The sequence below is a fragment of the Chenopodium quinoa genome, unplaced genomic scaffold, assembly GCF_001683475.1.
Source record: "Chenopodium quinoa cultivar QQ74 unplaced genomic scaffold, ASM168347v1, whole genome shotgun sequence".
In the NCBI taxonomy this organism is placed as follows: Eukaryota; Viridiplantae; Streptophyta; class Magnoliopsida; order Caryophyllales; family Amaranthaceae; genus Chenopodium; species Chenopodium quinoa.
This window is the reverse complement of record NW_018742730.1, coordinates 1,415,123-1,427,554: the sequence shown is the minus strand read 5'-3', so window position 1 is coordinate 1,427,554 and position 12,432 is coordinate 1,415,123.

Below are 12,432 nucleotides of genomic sequence, written 5' to 3'. Positions count from 1 at the left end.
TCATATCTCCTTTCGCCTTTCAATTTACACATCCTTTCTTCATAAACCACTTTGAGCCCCGTCTAACGATAGACCCTTCTTTTTTCAACCTACATCTATCTAACCTTGGGATGGGATGGTGTGTAACTTATGCAATTCTAAAGAAAGCTTGAGCAAATTCAAAAGATAGCAAAAGCAAAAAATAAATAAATAAAAGTGTACAAAAGGGTAAGTGTTCCAATGTCTTTGATATGGAAGTATCTTATGCTAGAGCAAAAAGAGCTAAAAAAGAGTAGAAACTCAAGCATGAAAATACAAAGATTCAAAAGCGAGGTTGCACACCTTGGGGGCTTATCTAGGGTCTTGAGCCTTTATCCCCTTCTTCTTCAGCCTTTAGCCTAACCACGTTACAACCCTTAAAAGACCTTTTTGAGGTATACACACACTTGTGCGAGGTTTGGCTAGAGCTACGTTCAGCCTGATTCTTAACGGATACGTAGGCAATCTCACATCGAGGTGCGGCCGTAATAAACATGCATTCATATTCACATTCACACACCTGCACCATGATCATATCAAGGAATCTCTAATGCTCATCCCTTTTCACTTAGAGCTAGACTTGGGGGCTTGATCCTTATATCATTAGCTTGCCTAGCCTAAGAGTCACCACCATTTGACTCTTTTCAATATATTTTTCCATACATTTAGCTCTTGCGGCCTAGATTTAGTGTCACTTTCACACACTACACACATACATGACCAAATATATTTCCCTTAGGAACCCTTTGTCATGAAATCTTAACGCTGAAGCATGCTTCGTCAAAATCACTCATCAATCATAATCATCATTGCATCACAAAGTACGAAATGCTTAGCCTCCGTGCCTAAGTTACCCAAATACTTTCATCATGGAGTCAACAGTTGATATAGCCTAGGATGGATTAGTCTTTGAACCTTGATAGATAGTATAAAATGACATTTGACTAAGCTCATTCAACATGCATGCTCGGGAGAAATTCAAACTCTGAAGTTTCGGTACCCTCCACAAAAATGACGGAAAATTTTTGCTTTTCTGCATTTTCGAGTCAACACAATGCACACACAAGTCATGTACACATTGAGTCATGTCGTGCCATATCACTTTGATTTGATTCTAACACATGTGTCATTACACTTCGAGTCGAGTCAACCTCGAGTCAGTCAATCACATGAATCAAGTTTATACCTTGAGTCGTGTCTAGTCAATGAGTCAAGCAACATTAAGCCTTAGGTCAACCCTAAGATGATTAAAGAGATTGGAAAAGTTCTATGGTCAAAATAAATACAGGTGCAGCAGAACCGGGAAGACCCTATCGGCGACAGAGTCAATTCTTGGCGCCAGAGATATTTCAGCAGCGACAGAGTTCGAAGCCTCTCCAAAAGTAAATAAGTGATCGACCTGATGAAAGATCATCTCACTTAGCTTAAAGCGCCTAGGCATTGGCTCAAAAGCAGAAAAGGCACTGACGTATAGGTTCAAAGCAACGAAAGCGTCGACGTACAGGCATAGCGGAAGCAAAGTTCGAGCGAGCTTTAAAGATCGACAAGTGTTGGTCTTCGGTAATTTTCTTTGGAATATTATCGCAACAACTGAGGATGAATTCAAGTAAAGTTATTTTCGACAGCATTCGCTAAGATTGTGGAGGTTGTCACCAAAGATTTGAGAAGATATCACGATATGGGCGGTCTTCGACGGCATTCGCTAAGATTGTGGAAGTTGTCACCAAAGATTTGAGAAGATAGCACGAGATGGGAGGTCTTCGACGGCATTCGCTAAGATTGTGGAGGTTGTCACCCAAGATTTGAGAAGATAGCACGAGATGGGCAGTCTTCGACGACTTTTGCTATGATTGGAAAGGTTGTCACTATGATTCAAGAAAAGGCTCAAGATGTAGCAACATTGATCGACGGCGTTCCCTAGATTGCGGAAAATCTTCAAAAAAACAGCAAGATGGCGTTCCCTAGATTGTGGAGGGTTGTCACAAAAAAAAAAACTGAGAATTATTTCAAGAGAAATAATTTTCGATGATATTCCCTTGGACGTGGAATATTATCAATGCGGAGAGGATAGTTTCAGGCGAAGCAATCTTCTAATTTGGAAGCAGTTACGGGCGTAGCAGTTTTCAAGCGGGATGGCATTCTCCAGCTTGCAGGAGGTCATCAAAATAACAGTAAAGCAACAAGAATCGGTTACTTTCAGAGACGTGTGCTTGACGGTGCAAGATACGCGTTTCTTAACTCTTTTATCTGTTTAACTAATGCTAGTTTTGCAGGTATCGGCGTTACAAGATTGATTTAGGATCGCAGAACGTTCTGAATCATTCTCCGTCCCTATCGATACTTTGACTTTCGTTTTCGAAACTTGTGTTTCTCCAAACTCAGTCAAAGTGGGGGCTTCTGTAGACACCCATTTGTGTCTCCCCAAAACCAAATCCGGTGATGAGTACCTTTCACGTCGAATCATAATCGAATGAAACGAAAGTGTGGAAAGGTCTGGTGTTGCGGAAAGTTTCTTTTCTTTTCTCTTCTCTCTGTTTTTGAAAACTTTATTTTAAGAAAACAGCCAATCCAGTTTGGTTGGTCCATGATATGGGTCCAATACTGGTGTAGTTGGATGGGGCTTGCAAAGACCTTTCCAACGATATATTATAAGCCCAATTCCGATGAATATTGAGGAAGTTATGGCCAACTTACTAAACTGGGCCCGGTTTGAGCTTTAAGTACGGCCCAATGATCTAGGCGAGGGCCTAATATGATTTATCATTCCTAATGCAATTAGGAATGGTTTTGGTCTTCTAGAACATTCTAGAAGGTTTTATCATTCTTAATTCAATTAGGACTCTTCAGAGTTTTAATTAGATCAAATAGCATTTTCGACTGAAATTATATTATTTTATCTTCCAGTACGGGAAATTTATCAGATTTTCGAAAACGCGTTGAAATCCAATTTGGCGTCCAACCCCAGGCCTTGGCGCCTGGAACCAGGATTGGCGCCAGACGCCAGCCATTGGCGCCTGGCGCTAGCCACTGGTCCTGGCGCCAATGAGCCAGGGCTGGCGCCAAGGTGGTTTTGTGGTCTTCAGACTCTGTTTTGATAAATTATCTTTTTTGATGATTTTCTCTATAAATATCGTATTAAAAAACTCCGTTTTCATTCATCATCTACATCTATCGTTCACCAATTCTCTTTACTTATAAGTTTTCATCAATTCTCTTCTTCGATCATCAACTCTCTTCATTCACAAATCGTTCATCAATTCTTTTCATTCATTCATCTCTTTCATCAATAATTATTAGCATTCGTTCTTTTCTTTTCTTACTTTGCTTTTTCATACAAAATTCCGCATTCGCAAGGTCTAGATACACCTAGCCATATTCAAAGTTGCCTTCGCCCTAAACGTGAAAGGTTTAATTTCTGAGGGTTTGGTCCCAAATCTCTATTTCAATTATTTAATTTAATTGTTTTGATTATTATTTTCCTTGAAGTTACTAACGTGTGTATTTTGTTATTAGAAAGAGGTACGAGGCATCCAAGTAAGTACTTTAATTGATTAATTGATTTTATGATGTAGAAATCATGTTTAGATTGTTATTTTGATTCCTAGTATCATGTCTAGGGTATCTTTAATATTAATTATGATTAAAAGTATGATGCTTCCTATACTCTTCCTAATATTTATAATGATTCTTATGATTATGATTGATTATTATTATTTATTATGTTGCTTGATATTTATTATTGTTATTGCTTGATCACCTTTATTGCATGTTTAAAGGGAATTGGTATTTGCAATCACGCTTAATAAGATAATTAATAATCTTGTTAGGTTAACTTTGATTATAATTTCAAGTGATCGCCAATAATAGTTTATTTGTGCATTAATATTCAATCAACATAGATTAAACAGGTTTAGGGTTAATCCTATTGATTGTATGTTAGTCAGAAAGCGCACATGAATACGAGCAGAATAAAGTAGAGGCCTATTATTAGGGCAGGTTCAATCTCTTTTAGGTTGGATTTGTACCTTCATCCCCGAACCCTTAGTTTGGTTAATGACCTTATGGAGTTGACGATCTCTTGGATCGTTAAGGGGTGTAACCTTCACCTTGTGACGGTTTACAAGTTCCTTAAAAACTTGTTGGCGACTCTTTTTCTCTATTTTCTTCCCTTTTGGACGCCACCGTACTTTAGTGTATGATCACAGTGGGGTTCAAGCTAGTGGGATTTTAAAGGCTTGAAAATATTCCCTACAGTTTTTGGTGACTCCACTAGGGAGGATTTCTATTTTAATTCCTGAATTTGTTTCGGCAATGATTTAGAATGAGTGGATGAGACTCGAAAAGTTCTAAGTATTTCATGTGCGTAATTTTGATTAACATTGTGGCATATGCATAAAAAGGTTCTCATTGGAAAGACCATCCGTAATGAGTCAAAAACATAGGATTATTATAACTCACAATCCAAATATAGCTCAATCTCAATGTTACGTCTTGCCATTCAATTCATTTTATATATTTAACATTGAGAAAGCGTCAGCACATTATCAAATGAAACTTCAGGTTTCCATTACGGGAAATTATTATTAAACCCGGATGGCCTAATTTAATTATCACATCCAATTACTTCTCTAAATTTGAACTTTGGTCAGTTTTCAACACTAATGATCACTTTATTAAACTTACTATATGCATGGCCATGAATGTCATGTGATTTTAGAACACCAACATGTATTTCTTTATACAATTGGCAAGACAATCAATCAATATTTTATCCAATAATTACTCATACTCTACTGGAGTTTAAACTATAAAGTTGATACATGTTAATCTTGTTGGATATTTCATACTCTTCTGGAGTCTTTTATATAATCATGAAACATATGAACTTTACTAAAAGTGATTTCTTCTAGAAATATAATGATATTTAACACTTCCTCAAATTTGTCATTGTCAATAGTGACTCCTTTCCTTTTCAAAGATACTTAATTATCTTTAGAACCTATTGATTTATCACGCTTCAGGCATGCTATAGGTTCATCAAAAAATGATGTTGTACTCTTAGGACATCAATTTTAAATTAGAGCATTTACAACTAGTATATGATAAATGTCATTTGTATATATTATCTTCAGGATGGTATCATTTCAAAATATTTAATGAACATGTGGCCACTTCTATTAAATAAATCGTTGATATTTAAGTTATTGTATGTATCAAACAGACCATCAATATATTTTATTATTTATATGCAAGGGTTACATACAATCTCCCCCTAATCCTTGAAAATGAAGGTATGGAATGAATCAATCCAACAACCTTTAAAATCCTTGCAACTTTTAAGCCATAAATTCTTTTGGCAATGTCATGTATCAAGTAAAGTGTTCCTTTTAGAAAAAACATGCTTATATAAAATTATACTTATAGAACACTTATCATGTTCCTCATGCCCAATTACATTCATCTTACAAAAAACAAAACCTCTTATATTTATGGGCATAATAAAACGTTGATTATGTATAGTTTCTCACAATGTCATGTTTAATTAATTACTTGAACTCATAACACACTTTTTGCTATATATTTAATTAATTAAAGAACTTCAAGTCTATATGTACGAGAATATATACCAATCCATCTACATTTTTCAGAAAGAGAAGGTAAAAAAATAAGACATGACATAATCAGTTCGAGCTTTAATAAAAACATACCTTATTCGATCTACTCAATTATACTAGCCAAATTAAAATTAATCTTTGGAAACATAAGTAAACATGACATTGTGTTTATAGAATCACGCTAGTATGTAGTGGATATCTAAGGAACATGCTTTAGCTTTGTAGATCATGCACATTTTTTTTTATGTTCAAGCTATGAACTTTAAGTCTATGTGTGTGAATACTCTTTATAAATATAAGGAACTTCAGGTCCGCACATCATATTCAATTTACATTCATTCCAATAATCTAACTTCAAGTAGGTACATAATACTATAATTGAATGAGAAGGTAAAAATATGAAAACCTACTACTTCACGCTTTAATAAAAACATACCTGAATCAATTGAATCAATTATACTGTTGGATCAATTATATCAATATATTGCCTGATAAAGTTTAATTAGAAAATAGAAACAAGCACATAAGCAACCAAAATTAACACGTTCACTTTAGTGGAAAACCACATGTTTCATATCATACTTGAAATATAAAAAATAATTCAATACATAAATTATAAATAGTTCCACATGTGCCACAAACAAACATTCAAGGCATTAGACATAGGATTTCACAAACAAATTATATGGGTAAATAATTGCTAAATCAAACCATTCATATTTGCTATGAAGCATAGAGAAATAACCAAACTCATTTATTACGGATAGGAAAAGTAGTACCAAAATCTAGCAAATATATGTAATACAAGTTTATGAAAACCATACGTTCATGAAATTAACACCAATAATAATTCTAAATACCCTTTTAGATTCAAACTAAACAAAACTCATAGTCAAAACAAAACTACTAATTAGTTATTTTCTATATCAAATCCAACTATTCCCAAATTGCTCATTGAACTCTAGGAATAATAAAAATACGGAAATTTGGGAAACAATATAAACATATTATGTAAAGGCTTAAAATTAACAATAACAGGATAGTTAAGAATGAACTTTCCTGATATCAAAATCTTTCCCACTATAAAAACCAGCCTTATCGTCAAATTCATGTTGTCAACGTCATCTGCTAGCCTGTAACTCATGAAAACGTCAATGAAAAGAAAATAAAGTATAGAAATAATTCAAGATAAACAAACCAATGCAACCGAAAAATAATACGAGCAATTCTTTGTAATTAAATAAAGCGGCACTACCATTAACATTCCAAATTATTAATACCATGAGACTCCTTGTACTAGACCCAAATTAATTAATGAGGATTGGGAATGATATGACATTCTTGAAACGTGTGATTTCATTATTAAAAGATCAAAACCCATAATCAAAATTAATCTCCTTCTAATTTTTTCTCAAGATGCGACATAAGAAGATAATAATTAGAGATTTGATGCTGATAACGTGTTATAAAATAGAGAGAAATATAAGAGAGATTGATAGAGAATATATCAGTGTATTTCTATTCCATATAATGGGGTATATATAAATACAATATAAACCCTAGATGTAGATTGTTCCAGAATGATACAAAGGAGGATAATGGATATCCACAAATATTTCATAATAGAATTAATTTTTTTTTTCAAACAATTATTCATATGAAATAATTTTTTTCAAAACTTGGGGAATTAAAATTGTTTAGCAAATATAAATACCACTTGCTTCAGGGCGGTAAGACCAATCTTAGAAGGAAAAGCTATGGAGGAGTGTGAAATGAATTCATGTACTACCCTATACATGACAATGTTTTTTTTTTTTTTTTTTTTTTTTTTTTTTTTTTTTTTTTTTTTTGAAGTGTTCCACAAGGTTCATCATTTGGCATATTTCGTATTTACAATGTATCGTATGGGTCCATAATTTATAAGGAATCATTATATTATACGACCACCTAGACTATATTGATAAGGAATCATTATATTTTTTAATAACCCAAAATACCCCTCTCATTGTTTAGTTCCTTTTCTGTTTAAATGAAGATATATATAAAAATCTATGATCCTTTTTAAGAAAACAAAAACAATGAATCACATTAAAAAGCAAAAATAGAGATTTACAAATTGAAGCTAAACGTGATTAATGGTAAAAGAGTAAATTAAAGTTAAACCACATTGTTATTAATAATGGCTTAAAAAAAACACATAGTTATAAGTAAAATACATTTTTTAAAAATGTGTAAAAAAAAAGTAACAAAAAAAAAAGATTTGATGGGGATAGTGGAACGTCATAATTATCTCTCATTGGTTTTAATTTTATTTAAAAAAATTATTTTTTATATAACATAAGATAAGTTGCATATCAATACGAACTATATACAAATGAAGATTTTTCAATTTAATTTTTTACGTAGAATGAAATTCAATTTGTCAATAGAGGATACTAGTCTATTAAGGATTTGTGAAAAAATAATACACTTATTATAATTTAATACTCCGTGAAATAGAAAATTGCTTTGACAAGTAAACTGACTCTCTTAACTATTTGAAGGTGATCCATCAAAAACATTTTACTGTTAACTTCATTATTGTTGCTGAGTTATGACATTATGAAATCTTACATTAAATGATCTTTTCAATAGCTAAAGACTTATCATTGCTAAATTATCCATTGTGTTTATAACTAATTTCATGAATCAGGTCTACCGTTACTAATTAAGAAAGTTATATAATCTATATTTTTTAAGTCACATGTATAATGTTACTAAATAATTTACTAACTAAATGAACAAAGATAGGGTGGGGGGGGGGGGTTATAATAATAATATTAACAATTATAATAATAATAATAATAATAATAATAATAATAATAATAATAATAATAATAATAATAGATGAAGAAGATGAAAAAGAAAAATCATTACAATAACAAGTATTGTTCGGAAAACAATAGAAAAATGACTTGACTTTGCTTTATGAGATCATGATATGCTTATAATATCTTTCATCTAAGTTTATTAATAGAGGCTTATGTTAAACACTATTTTGAAGAGAAAGAGATTTATGCCGACTTTAATTAATATATATATATATATATATATATATATATATATATATAAAAGATATGTCGCATATCAATACGGACTATATACAAATGAAAACTTTTCAATTTAATTTTGTTCGTAGAATGAAATTCAATATGTCAATATAGGATACTAGTCTATTAAGGATTTGTGAAGAAATAATACAGTTATTATAAATTAATACTCCGTGAAATAGAAAGTTGCTTTGACAAGTAAAATGACAACTCTCTTAACTGTTTGAAGGTGATCCCTCAAATTTTTTTTTACTGTTAACTTCATTATTGTTGCCCAAGTATGACACTATGAAATCTTACACTAAATGATCTTTTCAATAGCTAAAGACTTATCATTACTAAATTATCCATTGTGTTTGTAACTAATTTCATGAATAAGATCTTCTGTTACTAATAAAGAAAGTAATATATTCAATAGTTTTTCAGTCACATGTATAACGTTACTAATTAATTTACTAACAAAATGAACAAAGATAGGGTTGGGGGGGATTGTAATAATAATAATAATACTAACAATTATACTATTAATAATAATAGTAATAATAATAATAATAATAATAATAATAATAATAATAATAAAAATAATAATAATAATAATAATAATAATAGATGAAGAAGATGAAAAAGAAAAATCATCACAATAACAAGTATTGTTCGGAAAACAAAAGAAAAATGACTTGACTTTGCTTTATGAGCTCATGATATGCTTATAATATCTTTCATCTAAGTTTATTAATAGGGGCTTATATAAATGATTATTTGAATTGCTTAAAAATCATCATTGCTAAATTATCCATATTCTTTACTTGATAGGGTGGCCTTTTATCCTCTAAACGTGAATGTATTTTAAACACATACAATTATACATGATGAACGCCAAATTATAATTTTTTTTTTGTAACCATTGGTAGTTAATATTACCAATACAATAATTACACAAGATCACTATAAAGGTAACAACAAAAAAAATAAAATACAAGGGAGACAAAGCTTTCAAATAGTCTCGTAACTCAGAATCGATATGTTCGTACCAAATTTACTTTCCTATGTTACTAAAAATCAAAGTATTAATTGTAGTTTCGTTTTCAGATTTTTGTGTACCAATATTGTTTCCTGAGTTACTAAAAAATTATCTATAAACAATGTTCGAATATTTTGGGGGTTTTCCGCCATCGTCGTCGACTACCTAAGCCCTTTTTCAACCATTGTTGTTGTCGTCCTTTAATTCTCTTAATTATCTAATATTTAATAAGCAGTCGGATACTTATGTGCCTACAATTATAGTATTCCAACAAAAAATCCAAATCCGTTTGAAATCGATAGGAAGAGAAGACTCATTTCACTAATTCAATTGAAACTGGGTATATTCTGCAAACATACCCATTAACGAATAGGATACGATTAATGGAGGAATAATAAGTCAATTACACAATAACTCTGCAAATAATATATACACGTTTACATAATTAACTGGAATAAATCCAATTCGTAAACCCCCAAATTGAAAACTAAAACCTAATTCACTCGAATTTTCTCAATATTCTCGCGTAAACAACGATTTGTTTGTTCAATAAAACCGAATAATCTTTGTGGTTGTCGTTAATTTAAGCAATTTGTCGTATATTGAAGCAGTTTCAAGGTTTTTTAGTTCATCTCCAATTAATATCCATCGTCGCTCATTTTGCCATTTCGTCCTTTCCTTTCTCCTCTTTGGTGTTTGTGTTGCAGAAATGATTTTTTTTTAATAATATTAAATTAATTTCATGGGAAATGACAATTAATTTGAATTTCAAACATCTGAATTTTCATTCAAATTTGAATGAAAATTGAAAATTAGTGGAAATTGGGTCCAAGAATAGAACCAATGAAATGCTGCCAGCTATGAATGTATGTGGGCTCCACATACAGTAAATGTATGTGTAGCTTTTTCGTATACTTATTGATATAGTTACCCTTTCTAAATGAATAAAAAACAAATCACAATGATGGAAATCAAAAATATCACCTTATAAAATTTATTCATATTAATCTGAATTATTAGCCAAGTGAATGGCCATATCAATTCCCAACTCCACATCTAGAGGGCGAGAATTTCATTTTTATGTAAAGGAGCTGGTAAATATAGTTAACATATTGATGCAACTTATAAAAATGTCACCTGTTACCAAAAGTTTCCAAAAGTTTCTAATCTGTTCTACAAGTTTTCATAACATAATTCTGTTTTTGACGTAACAAACTCTCTGTTAGATATTATATTTTTAATATCTATATAGAGAATCGTTATAAGATTTTAAAGATTGTTACTCAATATTACAGCAAAATTTTCTCCCAAAATATTTCTGATCATCTGCATTTTCAAGTTCTCTCTAAAATTATTTGAAACACAAATATGAAATGTTGCAACTATATAAACTTTCAACGTGGTATTAGATCAAGAATCAGTTTATAGAGGGATGGACCGAAGAATTTGTGTCTTACGACATTTAAATGTTTTTTTTTTTTAAATGTGAATTCATGAGTTGGGTTGCTTCACTTTCCTTTTGATATACCATTCAATTCTTCATGTTCTTTCTTGTATGTATTCCAAGGGTAAACATGTTTCAATAAAATTAGCATTTCTAATAAATTTCTAAATATTTTAATTTTGGTGAGGCCGATGATAATTTGATTTCATGTATATCTTGCAAAACTAATCTGATACACGCAGTGAAGTTCATTGACGATGTAGAGGCCACACTATCTTAGCTTGTCTCAAACTCGCAGCTCGGGTTGAAGTTTAGGTACGAGCTCTCACCTTTGTAGCATGAACATGAACATTAGATGATTCTTATGTTAAGTATCTCCTTGACCGTCGTTAATACATTTGTAGTGATAAAATCTTAGAGCCTAGACACACTTCCAATGTAATCTTAAAAGTCACATGGTAAGCAAGCAAGACTAGAAAGTCAAGCTAATAAGCATGTAAGGAGTACAAAAGTCATATTATTACCTCAACATACCAATGTTATAAGCTTACATACGAAAGAGAAAGGATGTAATTGGTCAAGTCATGACCCATTAAGAGCTGATAAATGAGACTACTCACATATAGAACATGGTGATAATTGACATGAAACTAAAAAAAAACACTGTTATTATACATTTTACTACCTCTGGTCCAAATTAGTTTCAACTATTTCCTTTTTGGGCTGGTCCACATTACTTGCAACTTTGCCATTTTTTTTTCCTTTTTTAGTAACTTTTTAAAGGTAAAATTACAAACTTACCCTTACTTTTTTTAAAACCAACCTTATTATACTACTAACCTAATATAATTACACTACCTAACTGATTAATTAGATTAATCATTCCCACCAAAAAAACCCCAACTCTTTAAATTCACCATCATTCCAACCAACTCAATTGAATGCTACACCATTCAATTCATCAGATGAATATGGTTGAGTGCATTTATTCTGGAGAATTCTCCAGAATATATTACCCCCCCAAAACCCTACTTCATCTTTTTCTCACTCCTCACTCTTCGCCGTTTGGGATCTCCTCTCTCTCTCTCTATCTTACTCTGTCTCTCTACTTGCGATCTGGGTTTTCTCCTTCCTTCATTCTTCAGTTTTGTTCTTGTTGTTCTTGAGTCCCACTATGTCTACTTCAAAGGACAAAGAACTCGATCTTTTTTTCCATGAGACCCTTGAATCATTTGGATCAAAGCG